Source organism: Neophocaena asiaeorientalis, unplaced genomic scaffold (genome assembly GCF_003031525.2).
Source record: "Neophocaena asiaeorientalis asiaeorientalis breed wild unplaced genomic scaffold, Neophocaena_asiaeorientalis_V1.1 scaffold225, whole genome shotgun sequence".
Taxonomy (NCBI): Eukaryota; Metazoa; Chordata; class Mammalia; order Artiodactyla; family Phocoenidae; genus Neophocaena; species Neophocaena asiaeorientalis.
The window spans coordinates 1,510,594-1,527,318 of NW_020172364.1; positions in this window are offsets into that span (position 1 = coordinate 1,510,594).

Sequence of the window (16,725 nt, forward strand, 5' to 3'; positions counted from 1 at the left end):
ACCTCTGTTTGTCTCAAATTTTCCCCTATTAATGCTTGGTCCAAGTCTACATTTCCAGCCAGTCTTTCATTTAAAAACACAATCTCATTCAAAACCTGCCTGGTAACTTTATCACTGGGGTAACTGTTACCTATGATGCAGGGCTGACCTGGGTCCTTGTAGCACTTGACATCATCTTTTGGACGGGTTACAGAGCCTTTTGAGGGAGTTGTTAGAAGCAGGCTCACCCTGCAATGCAGAACCGGTCACAGAAGAAAATTAGTGCATTTATCTGTCAGCATTAGACTAGATTTTCAATCCAGTTCACTAGTCACAGGGTCTGGTTTTCTCTTCCTCTGGGAGATGAAACCGATATGCTGGTAGGTAGTAAAGGTGTCAGTTATAAATTGAACCGTTGGAGCACACACACACGAAAAATAGACGAGAAGACTTTAAGGCCATAAATTTAGTTCAAGGCAAAGAATTTCCCTAAAAATAGTCCAGCTTGTTAAAACACTGTAGGAAGAATGTATGTCAGGTAGCCATTGGTGTTATCAAAACCAGTTCACATATTCTTTTATAAGGAACCAGTGTTTGCAGTTCTCTCTCTACTGTGCTATTCATTTTAACTGCTTAAGGGGGAAAAAAAAACCTTGCTGACTCCAGTGGTAAATAAGTAAATAACTTGATTGTTCCCTCTTCACTGTCTCATGCATGGGTGAGGTTGCAGCAAATCTGAGCTGCATAGAGAAGGGACAGGTTTGGCAGACACCATCAAGCTTTACCTTGTGCCCCACTTACTGTTTACCTACCACTTAACTAAGTGGGGCTCCAACCCCGACTCAGAAGAAGCATATGGCCCTTTTCTGAACTCAGTGAGTGATCTTGCCCTAAACCGGTTGTTTCCTAGCCTCAATCCTATAGTAAAATAATCGAGGTGGAAACCCTGAAGACTAACCTGTTAATGACCCATTATTGAGACATAGCACAAACTAGAACTTAAAGGAAAAGCGTTCAGAGTGTCCCATGACTCCCATGCTGTCTACCAACGGGGCCCAGGTGCCCACTCAGTTCAATAAATATTGAGTCTCTCTTGACCCCTGAAGCGCTGCACTGAGCTGTGTGGATTACAGATCCAATCCCTTGACTCAGAGAGCTTATAATTTAGATTGACAGATGATATCCAACAACTCACCATAGAATAAACCAGAGTCAAATAAGAATTATATGGGAGCAAGCATCAGTACCATATCATGTGAAGTACAAGAGAAGGAATCCATAATATACCCTAGGTCGTACATAGTTTAATTCATTTCTTATTTAAGCCTTTATATATGTTACCTACTATGTGTCAGGTACTATGCTATACATCAGAGATTTTTAAAAAATCCTCCTTTCATGGGGTTATTTTCTCTCTAGGGTAACAGACATAAATAACTATAATCCACCTTTATATCCAACCACTTTCCTTGTCACTATATTACGTCTTCTCAGAGGATGGCTTCATCTTACTCATCTGTGTGTCCCTAGAAAAGCACCTGACACAGAGTGGGTGTCCAATACATGTATTTTAAAGGAAAGGATGAATATTAAATTGTGATAAAATGTGTGATAGCTTTTCTGAAAGGCTTCATTTTATTCCTGGATGATGGGGAAAGAGTGTTGAAACCAAAGACGTGGAAAATGTCTCCTAAGTTTTCAATTGGGCACATGGTGGATAGGGGTGCTGTAAACAGAGACAGAGAACACAGAAGAGAAATCATCTGGGGAAAGGGAAAGGTGATGTTGCTAAACTGGATTTGGGACAAGTTGCACTGGAGGCATCAGCTGCAGGTCATTCATTTGGAGAGGTCTTGTGGACACTTTAATTGGTTAGGAACTCAAGAAAGAACTTGGAGCTAATTCATCCATATGTTGAGAACATGTAGATTATGAGGAGCATTAAGGACTAAATTCAATTTAATAAGAATTTATTATTATTTTTTAATTTTTTGGCCGTGCCGCACAGCATGTGGGATCTTGGCTCCCTGACCAGGGATTGAACCCGAACCCCCTGTGGTGGCAACGTGGACTCTTAAACCACTGGACCGCCAGTGAAGTTCCCCAATTTAATAAGAATTTACTGAGCACCTACTATATTTGAAGAACTGTGGGATTACACATTTGCTTAAGGAAATAATCCTTAGACTCAAAGTAGTTAAAATCTAGCCGAAGGCACAGATCTACTAACACCTAAGCATGTTGAAGACTAGTATGAAATGACTGGTAGAGAGTAAAGAACCAACATAAAGCAATGACATAGCAAAGCAGCTAAGCATGGGGGCTCTGGACTCAGACTGCCTGGGCTTGAATCCTGGAATCTGTCACTTATGATTTGTGTGGCCTTTGGTAAATTCCTTAATATCTCTAGATTATTTGTTAAATGCAAAACAATAGTATCTCTTTTTAGGATTCTTATGAGGATTAAATAAAATAACATAAAAAGTAGTTACTTAGGGGAGATTAAGGGTTCAACTATGACTTATTGGGGGAAGCAACATTATTAATGGGCAGATAAGTTTTCAGTCTTTCATTTTCACATGTCCTCAGTTAAGATTAAGACTTGCTTTCCACATTACTCAGAGACATAAAAGGATAGTGATGTCATAACTGAAGAAATAAATACCAGTCATGTCAGAGAAATTTATCATATCAGCCGTATTTCTCCAAATTGGTTCTGATTTCGGATTTAAAATTTAGTAAACAAAAACGTCCAATACATTTCAAAAGTTGGTATGGATGCACTAGAGTTCCAAACCATTAGCAACTGGAGAAAATAGGAAAAATCACACAAAGCACATCGTAACTACAATATTGTTGCCACAAAACAAACAGTCCCCAAAACACCACAAAGTACTACAAACATTAGAACATAGTTTCAACTCGGTGATAGGTGTGCATGCTACCCCATGATTTTTGTGTTTTGTATCACTTTCTGCTTTGAACTTTGGTTGTTTATCTGTCCTGAACCTCATCCCTCTATTATGCGTAACTTCAATATTTATTAAAAAAACCAAATCAAGACACTGGAGACAACAGCAAAATTTCCTTGGGGACTAGGAGGGAGCACTGAAAGGTCTCTGGCACAGAGGACAAGGTCTGGAATTCTTGTAAGTGAATGTGTATGTGCAAAATGATGAACTTAGCCAAAGTATTCTCATTTCAATGGGGGCACTGTATACAGAAAAAGGAAAGTATACACATTTGTTAACAAGCACGTTCTCCCATGTTATAGAGAGCTTTTGAAACAGGATCAGGCTCTAACAAAAGAACATCTAGTCTTCATGAGATTTCCTGGGAATTCTAGTTCCACTCCAAATGCTTCTTAAACAACCTTACCTCTTACCAGGAGCCATCGAGGACCCCGTGACCATCTCCTTGCTGTGTCTGAGCTGACATGCAAGCTACAAACTGGTTCTGAGTATAATTACAATTAAGATATGGCATCCAAAGAGAAGGCATGAAATACAGACAGTCACTGAAGGAGAGGAGATACTATTTCTTAGGAGTGAATCAAAACTCTTCAGGAGGAGATAAGGAAAAAGGGAACATGGGATTCTGGAACATCGAGGAGCCCTCAAACTCTAGAGCAGGGGGATTTTTGAGGAGACAATTTGTCTATTGCTTATTTTCAATTAAAGTTTTCATTTGAATGGCTTTCTGAATCAGGAAGTTAAGAGTTAAGTGAGGTGGACAATCCTTGCGAGAGAAATTCTTTCTGGCTTTCTTTTCCAGGGATCAATCTACAGTTCCCTTCTTCCTCTCTCATCTAACTGATCAATGGAAGCCAAAGAATTATTTTGTTGGTAAATTAATCTACAAACTGAACTTTCTGCTATATGCTTGACTATATACAACAAAATAAAGTGAGCTTTTCACATGTCATTATACTAGGTAATAATTCTATTAAAAATAAATTTTTTAGCACAATTTTTTTTTTTTTAGATGTTGGGGGTAGGAGTTTATTAATTAATTTATTTATTTTTGCTTTGTTGTATCTTCGTTTCTGTGCGAGGGCTTTCTCTAGTTGTGGCAAGCGGGGGCCACTCTTCATCGCAGTGCGCGGGCCTCTCACTATCGTGGCCTTTCATTGTGGAGTATAGGCTCCAGACGCGCAGGCTCAGTAGTTGTGGCGCACGGGCTCACCTGCTTTGCGGCATGTGGGATCTTCCCAGACCAGGGCTGGAACCCGTATCCCCCGCATTAGCAGGCAGATTCTCAACCACTGCGCCACCAGGGAAGCCCCTAGCGTAAATTTTTTTAAATCTCTATTCTTCCTTTGAGAATGAGTAGTAGGGACAGTCTTACTTTTCCTTTCCCCAGCAAGTTACAGTTGAGATTGTGTGGCTAGACTTCCACAGAGGATCACCAGGAGTGAAATAATGGTCAGGCTCCTCTGTTTAACGTAGTTGCCTCTTCCGTGAAGTCTTTCAGGATGTTTTTGGAATTTTCCCTCTGTCAATATAGCTCCAACTAATTGCGTATCTATCCTGTTATCTCACTTGATTTGCCCAGCGTCATTTACCCACAATCTAGTATGTGTCAACTCTATGACAAGTGCTTGAGGTACAAGGCAAAGCAAGAGTGCAGACCGGTCCTCAAGGGGTTGAAAACGTAAGCAGTCTCTACACCATTTGCTGCTTTTCCCCCCAGTTCAGAAGATAATTCAGACTCAAATTTGGCACGAAAAATGAAATCCCTAACAGAGATCCAGAGGCTCTCAATTATACAGTATAACTCGCTTATCATTGACCCATTTGGCTTAATGTTATTTCGTTTGTTTGTATATGCATTTACTTTTGTGGAATTGCATTAGATTATTAACTTGCAGAGACAAAGATGAGATCTAGGAGATTTTCACTGTCTGTTTGGACAGTTTTTTTAGCATGCCCTTATAAGCAATTTGTTTCTTAATAAATAATTCATGATGATGATAAGAATGCAGATTGAGACGCTGCTCCTTGGGAAGGCTGTGGTACAATATTCTTGCTTATATCTTTCTGGTAGTATTTGAGATCACTTAAGAGTGAAATTACCCTTAAGGAAACAAGTTGCTACCACAGAATGTGAATTGTGTTTTTCCAAATCATTTCCAATTAAACATCTACAGGTCGAAGATGATTGGCTTTACAAGGGCATCAGGACAATGCTGTTTGGCTTCTTCCGATAGTGAATTACATCAGCTTTCCCAGATTTTTTTCCCTCCCATTTCCTTTGCTCAGAAAATCTTATTGTTTTCTTTCTGTTGTGTGTCTTCCCTGCAAGTATAAAACACACCATATTTAGTGAAACAGAAATTGAGATTGTGTCAGTCACATCACATACTAGCTATGTGCATTTAGGAAGCCATTTACCACTTTGTGACCCAGTTTCCCAACCTGGGAAATGGGGAGAGTGTATCATTGCTGCCTATTTCACATGGTGGCTGGGAGTAAACCACAGAGTGTTACACATGTACAATGCTGCCTAATTATTATTATAGCTAACCTTTAAAGGTTAATTTTTAAAGAACACGTTACGTAAGGAAGCAGATGATAACGCAGAATGAAAAGTAGCATACTCAAAGTCTCCTTTAAATTGTTTCTGCTTCTATATATAAAATACCTGCACTGTTATTTGGAATTGCAGAAGTAATGATAATTAATAATAGGAATAGTTTTTGAGCTCTTCCTATGAAGGAGACACAGTACTAAGTTCTTTCCATGGATTATCTCATTTAAGTTTTACCCTAGTGCTTACTTCATAGCACTATTATTGTCTATATTATACAGAGGTGAAAACAATGACTTGGAGAGGTTGAATAATTTGTGTACGGGCACACAGTGGATGTCAGCCCTGGCCGTCTGACTCCAGAGTCCATAGTCTTAATCACATTTTTAGGTGGTGAGGAAGCTGTAGGGCAAAGTTCTCTCCTGAATCTGAAGTCGAGTTTCCCAAATATACAGCACTGAGATCCTAAGGGAAGAGTCACAGCTCACATCTTTAGGTCTCATTTAATTGTCAGTACACAAGAGCACACAGAAAGGACATAAAGACAAGGGTTGCTGAGACCAGCATGAACATCAGACGGGCCAAGGACAGTGGCCAAGGAGAGAAACAACGTGTCAGCTGAGTCCTGGTGTCAAACCAGCCACCATGCCCCAACATCGTGAAAAGTCCAATAATCAGCATGCTGTGGTACCTAACTGGGCGAGAGCAAATCAAGCCTCTCTGAGAGACACTTAAATTAAAGAAACTACATATTTTAGAGGAAAATAGGTAGCAATTCACAACCTTTAGCAATAATCTTTGCTACCCTCAGAAGTGCATATGTGGCAGGCACATCGTGTGAGAAGTATGATGACTGAGCGTGTGTTGGAGTGAAATGGTTGATTTCTCCTCGCCAGATGCTCTCCACACTGGGGCACTTGACCAGCCTGCATCTTCTCAGGACTGGACTCCACTGTGCCCTGAACCCCCAGGCAGGTGGCTCCAGGGGCTCCCCCGTCATACTGGGGATTCACTCGATTTCTCTCACTTCCGTACCGAACACAACAACATTCACCTTTGAAGGTGAGCATATATCTGTCCTGAAAGCAGCACCCAGGGGATTGTTGACTTTCTTAGAACCACTATAGCTTCAAATAAAACCACTCTAAATCCACCCTTTCTTTCTGCAATAAAGATACCTCTGAGTCTCCTCACTTAGACGGGGGATTAAAACTCAGTGCGGAGCTCAGGCTGGGACTAACGGGCCCACAAACGTCCTCAGGGCAGAAGGGAGGAAGACACAGGTGAAACAAATCAAACAGAACAATCAGGGGTGAATTTTCAGTGTGGCCCAGATGGAGAGTTCCTGGCGGGATTTCCATTAACGTGAATGGGAGTTGTACCACTAAATCCCTACACACTGTGCGGAAAATGTGCCTCTAAGTGCCCTGCAGCATTATGCCTGATGGAACAAAAACACAAACTACCCAAACCAGGCGAAGTGCTCCTGGTGTCGAGGTACCAAGATTCACCGCAGAAGGTGTCTCGAGTCCTAACTGTCCTGGGTGAGACAGAATGGACCCCCCCTCCCGCTCAGCTCACCACTGGGCACAGGAAATAGGAGGGCCCTCCCTAACCTGCCCGGTGATGATTCTCACTCTCCTTGACACAGACTTTGACTGTGAGTTCATCTGGTGTTCTACACAAATGGCCTGTGTTTGCTAAAATGATTTCCCTCCCGCTCTGATTACTTGAAATTTCAGTAAACCTAAGCATTGCATCAGGCCCACTGGAACCAGAAACCTAGAGGATGATAGTGCATGATTCGTTTTGATGTGGTTTTATGGCCTCTGCAAAGTAAATGTTGCAAAGGACTCTTACCCTAGGATCAAAGAAAATAGTCAAGAAATCACTTAGCCTGCCTGCTTTCACAGAGCAATTTCCTTTCCATATTATCTACAGGGTGGCTCTGAAACACAAGTCTGATCACGTTGCTTTCCTTCTCAAAAATCTTCCCTGGTTCCCTTCTTCCTCTAAAATAAGGTTTAGGCTCTCCATAACCTATTTTTCTTTCCCATCTGCCACTACATCTCTCCATGTGCTCTATCTTCCAAGTGTATTTCTTTATTTGCCATTCCTCTAAACAAAGTCACCTCTGATTAACCTTTCTTCTGTTGACCAGAATAGCTCCCTCTGGCAATCCCTGTCCTCTGTCTACTTGACCTTCAAAGTCAAGGTCATATATGTCATCTCTGTTAAACATTTCTCATACTGACTTAGCCAGTTTCCCCACCACGCTATCTCTGAGCCTGCATTATACAATTCGTTGAATTCTGCTCTTAGGTACCTTAATTTCTATTATACTTTGTTCTTAATTTTTCTGTTTTCTTAACTACATTGCAAATGCCACCAAAGAGTTTTCCAAATCTTTGAATTTCCCACAATACCTTGCTTTGTTTCTTAATAAACATCTAAGTGATTAACTTTAGAGGTAAGGTCTCACTGTTCCTTCTTGCCTCAGCACCAAATTTTTCATCTCCTATAGGCCATGGTGATGAAGACAGCAAGTAAAATGAAGTCATTACCAACACTCCTCTAATGGTTCTTCCCTATGAACATTTATGTGTTTCAAGACACTGTCATGGTGGCTCAGACGTAAATAGGACACAGTCCTTACCCTGGAGCAGCTCATAGTCTAGATGGCAATGGAATGATGGCTAAGGAGCCACCAAGAAGTGATGTAAAGTTTGTGTAACGAAGTTGGTTACGATCACATCCATCTGCATAGAAAGGCCGTGATGAGTGAAACGTAACACGTAAGAGTTCTCCCTTGAATGGCCAGGTTTCTAAGAAGCTGAGTTGCAGCACTGGGCAGTGGCACACTCACCTACAAGGAAACTTGGCAGGGGCCTGGCACAATTATGAATGAGGCAAAGTGTGCCTTATACATTAGGCCACCTCCCCTCTTCTCCTCCACCCAGTTCCCTAAAGCCCACCACCTGCCTCTCTCCCTTTCTCAATCTTGCTCCAGTTTGCAAGGTGATTAGTCTGTTAATCTTTGATAAACTTATCAAGGAAAGGTGCAGATGGCTTAAGTTTCCCCTGGAAAAGGTTAAAAGAGGAAGCATGACTCCATAGAAGAGTACAAGCTTTGGAACCTGGCATCCCTCAATTTGGGGCTTCAGCACTTCTTATCTGTGTGACCTAGAGCATGTTATTTAAATTCTCTGAGCTTCACTACCCTCCTTGGGCAGGTTCCCTGAACTCTAATGGCCCTCAGTTGCTTCTTAATTTTACATCAATATATTAATACTTACCTGGCAGGGCTATTTTAAGGATGAGAACTATTGTATAAAAAGTGCTTAGGTAGACACTCAAAGCATGGTGGTTATTAATAGATTCTTTAAAGGGCGTTCTTGTAGAGATACAATAACTTGTTCAAACACTTGTCTTGCTAGTGGTGGAAATTCAAGTCATGCTAACAAGCAAATAGTGGAAATGCTTGAGGACTGAGAGCCATTAGCTCTTAGAGCGTCCTGCGAGCTCCCGTGAAGTGGCCATCTGTCCAAACCACAGGTCATGGGATAAACGGGGCGTTGTGAGTTCCCAGCTCTGCCAATGGTAGTATTAGTATGGGAATCTGGGTAAGCGGCTAATCTTCTTGCCTCGATTTCCTCCTGCTTAATATGTATCCTGAGATCGCCTCCCTTGACAGGGTGATTTTGACTAACGTACAATGAGCTTCAAGCCCCTGGGTTATAGGGGAGCTATAAAAGCCAGAGGTATTACTATTCATTTCAAGGCTCCTGTATCTACCATGAGACTCAAAGAAGTGGTGTTCCTTCCCGCACCCTCCTTGTAATATTTAGTTTCTTGGAGTTGCTTCATCAGAAGAAATACTGAGTTCTCCATTTCCCTGGCTCACTTTCCCACTGACGAGGGTGATGTTAACATCGAACCCTGAATCACGGCTAGATCAATATTATAGCAGCTGTGAGAGAAGGGCACTAGCCCTAGAACACAAACACACTTTCTTTTCCAAGAAAGACTGTAGTTCCCCTAGTGTTAACTTCCCCTTGTTCCCCTCGATGCCCCCCACCCCCTCCCCTCCTGCCACCAGCACGACCCAGATCACATTAGAGTCCCAGAGCACAGGGAACAGTTCTCGTCTATCCGTCACCAAGGAGGCAGACGGGACAGGGGGAACAACAAGTCATTTGTACCTGATGAGGAGGACACTCCTGGGAAACAAACAGATGAGCCACCCCATGAATCTGAGCCATTCTCCGAGGTAAACAGAACTGCATGAGAAACCACCAATTATCTCCAGCATCGCCCTTACCTCGCTCACTGCCCTTCTGGCAGCCGGTGGGGGACATGAAACTGTAGCTAGGACCAATATCTGATTCTGAGAAAGTTAACCCTCGCAAAGGTGATTTTCTTTTCCCTTCGTCTCTTGGAGTGGAATAACCATCCATTTCTATTACCTTTTTGTCGGTTATATTTTAATTTGAGCAGTATATGTTCACAGGAAAGTGACAAGACGAAATTTCAGAGTCTGACCTCGTGTTTGGATAGGGAGTGTCAACTATTAAATAACCAAATTAGTACTTCGTGAAGTGGAAGTAGAATATATACTTCAAAACATTTTTAAGATACTTTAAAACAACACCAGAACAAAATAAACAGCTACTTCCAAGAAGTATCGCCAGGCAGTTGGAATATTATCTCCATCTTCCATAAGCATTCTAGGACATTTGGTGGGGAATCAGAGTAAGTTACCACAAACCTCTGTAGCTTGTTGTGAATACTATTATTACCTCCTAATCCCACAGATTGTAATGGTGAATATTAATACTGATGATGGCTTGAAGAACTGGGTTTGCAGGTCAGGCAGCCTGCCCTGATGGTTAGAAGACACACACTGGGCAACGTTGTTTTATAGAAAAATGATATCTGTGATACCAGTAGAACAAAGAGTGAAAAGGTAAGTGAAATGATAGGTGAGGATTCATAGACAGACTTTAAAAAAAGGCAAGCTTGCTACACCAATGCAGCATAAAGCTCAACTTCTACTGTTTTAAAATACGGATTCTTTTCAAAACTATGAAATCCATGCTTGAATTTTGCAGAACTTGAGCAACCAAAACACAATTCAAGGGACTCTTTTTATCCTCTATTTCTCTAGTGCTCACCCAAAACATGCCACGGGAAAATCATATGTGATAAAGTTTCTTTTATTCAATGTCAACCTAAACTACTGCTCTAAAAATTACTGATGTACCCCAAGAGCATAACACAGAGTTCGCCCCTTTAGATCCACTCTCCTGAAGCCAACAGATGACATGTTTTTCCTTGGTAGGCCCTGTCATCTAGTTTTCCCTGTCCCAGGAAGGAAGGTTGATAAAGGAAAGGTTAGGACGTATGAATCCAATTAATACAAAACAGAGCAAATCCCTTAGAACAACCACAGGGAAAAATGAAAAAGGAGACATCAACCAGCAGCTTCTTATGGGACAAGATGAACTGCTCCTATGTTTGTCTTTGAAAAGTCATTAATAATTACATGGTACCTCCAATCACCTGTCAGATATTAAGACCAACAAGACCAGGAAGAAAGGAGGGAGAATGAACTAACAATTATTAGGCATCTACTTTATGCGAGGCCTCAGGCTTGGTGTATATCATTTTACCTAATTTGCATAACATTTCTTTAAGTGAAGCATTATTTTACACAAGGAAACTGAGGCACAGGAAAGTTAAGTAACTTGTCTTCTCAGGTTTCTATGTGTTTAAAAGTGTTGGAAAACTCAGGGAAACTGGAAACCCTAACAAAAAGGCATCATTTAGGATTTTTGCATTCTCCGATGATCCTTATAACTAATGATTTGAAAGCTCAACTTAGGGTTCTTCAGAAAATGGAATGTAAGTTCTTCTTAAGCTTTCAAAAACATGAGCGTCAGTAGTTCTAGAGAGGAGTTCACTGGGTTGGAGCATTTTCAATGTACACAGAACAGGATGACATGAGAGAGTGAATCACCCACAGTAGTACCTGCTCGTGCACCTTCTTAGGTGGGTCCGAGGTCAGGATGAGAAAGGTTCAGGGGAGTGAATACAGCAACCACTTTTACAAGGTTCCGCTCACAGAGCCATTGCAGACAAGAGAGAAAAATCCCACTGAAGGTAATATAACTGTCAGAGGACAAATAAGAATTGGTGCCAGAGGAAAAACTTCAGACCTGGAGTCAAGAAAATTGGGTCAAGCCCATTTTGTCTATTCACTTGCTGTGTGAGCTCAGGCAAATCACTCTACCTCCCTGAGCCTCAGGTTTCTCATCTATGAGAAAGGGAATTGGTTCTGGGAGGTCATTGCCAAGGTTCCTTCCAATTCCATCATACTATCATCTCTTGAGAGATAAAAGCCACGTCCTGCCTTAGCTCTTTCTGCTAAAGAGGGCAGCTGGTTTAGGGCAGCTGTTCTCAGGCTTTAAGGTACATCAGAATCACCTGGAGGACATTTTCAAACTCAGATTGCTGGGCCCTGCCCCCAGAGTGTCTGAAACAGTAGGTCTGGGTGGGGTCCCTGAACTTACATGTCTAGTAAGTTCTCAGGATATGTTGATGCTTCCAGTCCAGGGACCACACTTTGAGAACCACTGGCCTTTGACTTGAAGGCTTTTCAGTGAACTAAAGAAAAATGTAAAGCACTTGACATATAGCAAGGTCAATTCACTTTAGTAGGCTTCTAACTGCTCTTTTAGGTTAACCTAAAATGCTCTAAAACATATCAGACTGGATGACAGACCTGGGGAGACTCCTCTGATTGGGAAGAGATGTGTTTTCCTATGAAAGGTATCCTGTAAAAGGTGGGTGGCTATCTTTTCCTTGTGCATCTCTTTCTGGATCTATACTATTATTTTGAGGCTATTTTAAAAAATGGACAAAATCACATTCATGAAGAGGTGAGATGGACATATTCAGGCAGTTGACCTGGTCAGGTTTCTGAGTTTGGGGAGACATAAGCCAAGTCTTTCCTTCTCTAGGCTCTGACCTACACTAGTGACCTACCAGAGCTATATTCCTAAAATCAGTACAAGACGGTGGAGTCAGACTGCCCAGTTTTTATTCCCTAATACTTCGGTGTTATTTAATCTTCAGGATGATGCCATGAGGTTATCATTCTCATTTTTAACAGATGATTTAAAGAGGCATGGGAAGGTGAAAGTGTGTTCAACTTTTACCTTCCCATGCCTCTTTAAATCATCTGTTAAAAATGAGAATGATAACCTCATGACATCATCCTGAAGATTAAATAATACATGTCAAGTGCTTAGAACGTCTGGTACATATTTAGTGCTCAATAAAAGCTCAGTTGTTATTTCATTTGTTGCCAGAGACTATAACCTTAAACTCTCTACTCTGCATTTCTTGAAAATTACACAAGTAGGAAATACCGTATTCAAGGAAGACAATTGGAAGGATGTGCTGCCCATACATTTCTCTAAATCAAGCCATTGTTCCAAAGGCTACATACTTAGATCACACTTTGGTTTTTGGGAGGTGGGAGTTCTTTGGACAATTGCTTTTATTACATTTAACTTTGGCCTTAGCCATGAACTGATGGGCACCATGAGAAGTAATTAAGTGAAACTCACTGTCTGAGGTGGAGATGGGAAAAGTCTTTCTCATCACACCTTGCCCCCTTCATGAGGATCCACTGGAGGAATTTCTCCTGAGCAAGGTTTTATTGCTATACCTGAGTCCAGTAAGCTCAGGGCTAAATCTGTTCCTGCCTCTAGTACTGGACAAGACATGACAACACATGTTAAACTTTGCCCTGGTGTTATTTCCATACCCATATTTTCTTTCTATCTTGATTTGACAATCTCTTATTTTATCCCTTGGAATCACATGTATTTTGTAAACATTTTCAAATATATATTGGAAAGAGGGTATAAATGAATAAATAAATAGATTAAATGATTCAAATCATAGGAGGCCACAGAGCATTATCATATTTCAATAATATAGTTTCTGGTGAGACAATATCCTTTTAACTTGATTTATAGTTTATCGTTAAGATAGAACATGTTTTCATTCAATACATGTTTTAAATCATTCTTCCATACCTTTCCTTAAGGAGAACTTTTGAAAGATTATAGATTTAAGGCTCTGAAATACTTAATAGAAAGAAGACTTCATAATACAGCGCACACATCACAAAGAAAACATAAATCCCATCCCATCTCTGGAAAGTTGCCTATGGCTTGGTGACGCACGGCCTGTGTTCTCGCCAGCTGGGAGAGAAGGAACGACTGACTGTGAGTCCTATGACCAATGTGTGTGTGTGTGTGTGTGTGTGTGTGTGTGTGTGTGTGTGTGTGTCGGGGGGGAGAGGGGATGGATAGATGATCTAAGGAAACCGGTGGTAAACCATTTTTACAAAGTGAAACATCCTTTTGCAATGTGAATGTGAACCTTTCCTGCAGCCTGCCTTGTGAAAACAGCTTATAGCATCTAGGATTTGGTACCTCAGGTTTTCTTAAAGTCAGACCCACCATTACAAATGTCAAACTCAGAAGCCTCAGCCCTCTGGGTTGTGTCAATATTTCTTTTTATATCGATGTTGTTTCACGACATGCTATGATTAAAAACCGTCAGTGAAGCAATAATCCCTCTGGGAATTATGAGGACAAAACGCTTTAGTGAGCTTTCAGATTACCCCATCTAACCAGGAGACACACAGGCCCCTCGCCTGAGAAGTCCTGAGTGCCACACAGCTGCTAGAACTGGGCAGTGCTGTCCCCTCTTCAGGCTCAGTTCCAGGCACTGAAGTCCAGGGTGTGACAGGTGTGGCTGGGCTGGTGTCCGCAGAGGGCCCTGCGCTGGGAGACTCTGCAGGGCCCAAGCTAAGGAGGGGCTGCTTATCACAGCAGATCTCCACCAACTCGGCTCCTGAGCCCTCCTCTCTCTGAAAAGTACACTGTGATTCCCTTGTGATTTTGTGGGTGGGTGGGTCCCTGGGACCTTTTTTCTCTCACTCTTTCCTAAATTTCTCATCTTTCTGGATCAGCATCTCCTTACTCCTTACTTTTACATGAGATTTTGTTTCAGTTCATCCATTCCCACCACATTGCCCTTCTTTCTCACAAAAGGGTAAGAACAACCTTTTCGCTATCAGAGAGCTCAGTTTGATTTTGAGGAAAAAAATTGGACTGTATCCAAAAGGTGTCTCTGATCTTGAAATTCTCACCATGCTCTCACTCAGCTTTTTTTTAAATTAACAAGTACACTAAAATGTTTATGTTTTCTAGTGATCAATCTTAGTGTCACAAATAATAACTGTGTGTATCTTGAGAAATGCGATATGATGTATGTAGAGCCACCTATTTTTTCCTTTTATTGGGCTGTTACTTACATACTATAAAAGTCAAGGTAGTTCAATGAGTTTTGAAAAATCTGAGCACCGTGTTACCACACCCGAGTCAAGATATAGAACTTTTCCACTGCCCCAGAAAATTCCCTCCTTCCCCTTTAGAGTCAGCCAGTTTCTCCTGTTTCCAAAGTCAACCACTGTTTTGATTGCTAACATCATAGTTTAATTTGAAGGTTCTTGAACTTCAAATAAATGGGATCACAGAATATGTACACTTTTATGAATGGTTTCTTTTGCTCAGTAGTATGCTTTTAAGATGTATCCATACTAATGTGTGTATCACTGGTTAATTCCTTTTAAGTGCTAAGTAGTACGCCATCGTATGAATATCTTGCATTTTGTTTACTCGCTCTTCTGTTAATGCATATTTAGGTTGTTTCCAATTTGGAGTGATTGTAAATGATGCTATTATGAACATTCTTGTAATGAGACTTTTTCTGGTGGCCATGTGCTCTCATTTTTTTTAGGTGTGTATGTAGGAGTGGAACTGTTAAATTTCTATGAAATATTCTTACCGAAAAATGTTTCACTTGAGTTTAATTAGACCTATAGGCAAAAATTCCAGTTTATAGGAAACACAGGGAATAGAAGAAAAAGTTAAACCATCACCAAAAACAATATGGCATTCTACAGGACAACTAGCCTGTAGTCATGTAAAAAAGTCAATGTTACATAAAAAAATGTATGTTGGTAGGGGGAGTGGACAAGTGCTATCGGTCTGGATTACAAGAAATTTGAGCCATAACAGCTAAATGTAATGTGTGGTCTTAATTGGATCCTGGTTTAAACAAATCCAGCTATAAAATATATATGGGGTAAACTGATTATCAATTGGGTTTTAGGCACTATTAGGAAATATTTGTTAACTGTATTACTAGAGATGTTGGTGTTGTGGTTATACCAAAAATATTCACATTTTTATAGACGTATATTAAAGTGTTTAGAAGTGAAATGTCATGGTGTCTGAAATTTACTTCAAAAGAATTCAGCAGAAACAAAACGTATCATATGAAGCAAATATGGCAAGTGTTAAAAATTATTAGATCTAAGTGATGGGTACATAAATGTATATTATATGAGCTCTCTTATTTTATTATCTTTGAAAATCTTCATAAAAGGACAAAATTATTTTTGATGAGTAATAGTAACTTAATTTCTTATTTCTATCTTGTTTTAATTCATAGAAAATAGGTCCTTTTATTTCTTCACTATATTGCCCCAAGTTTAACTCAGTTGATAGCAAAATAGAGGGCCACTGGGGCTGCAGTACCATCTTAAAATAAGTTTGCATTTAACAAATGCACAGTTTATAATATTATCAATACAACTGGCAATCCCTTAGACTAGATCATTACCCAGTGCGCTATACTAAGTCATGGAGCACAGACATGATGATAAATTTAGGTTTCAATTCATACAGCCCTTTGCGAAAGCTGCAGGAATTTCAACCATTAAGAACTTTCAAGCCGTCTCTACCTGTTTCTCCAACATGTTGCAACACAACTGAAAGTTTATTTTACGTGAGCAATTTCTGCTCACAATTTTCTAATTATGAGTATCAAAGGGAGTTTCACCTTCCACCACCCCAGTGATTCATAGTGTTCTTGTCGGCTAAATTAAACTCTGTTTTGTCTGGTTAAATGATTTGAAGTTTTGCACAAACAGATCACAACTTCTTTCTTCGCCATTCACAAAGGAAGTCTCCCTTGCTCCCCTCAGAGTGGTATTAAGGCAGGTGAGACTTCTGCTCTCTTCATCATCTGATTTGCCCTCTTTTCCTCAAATGTATTATCACTATTTCA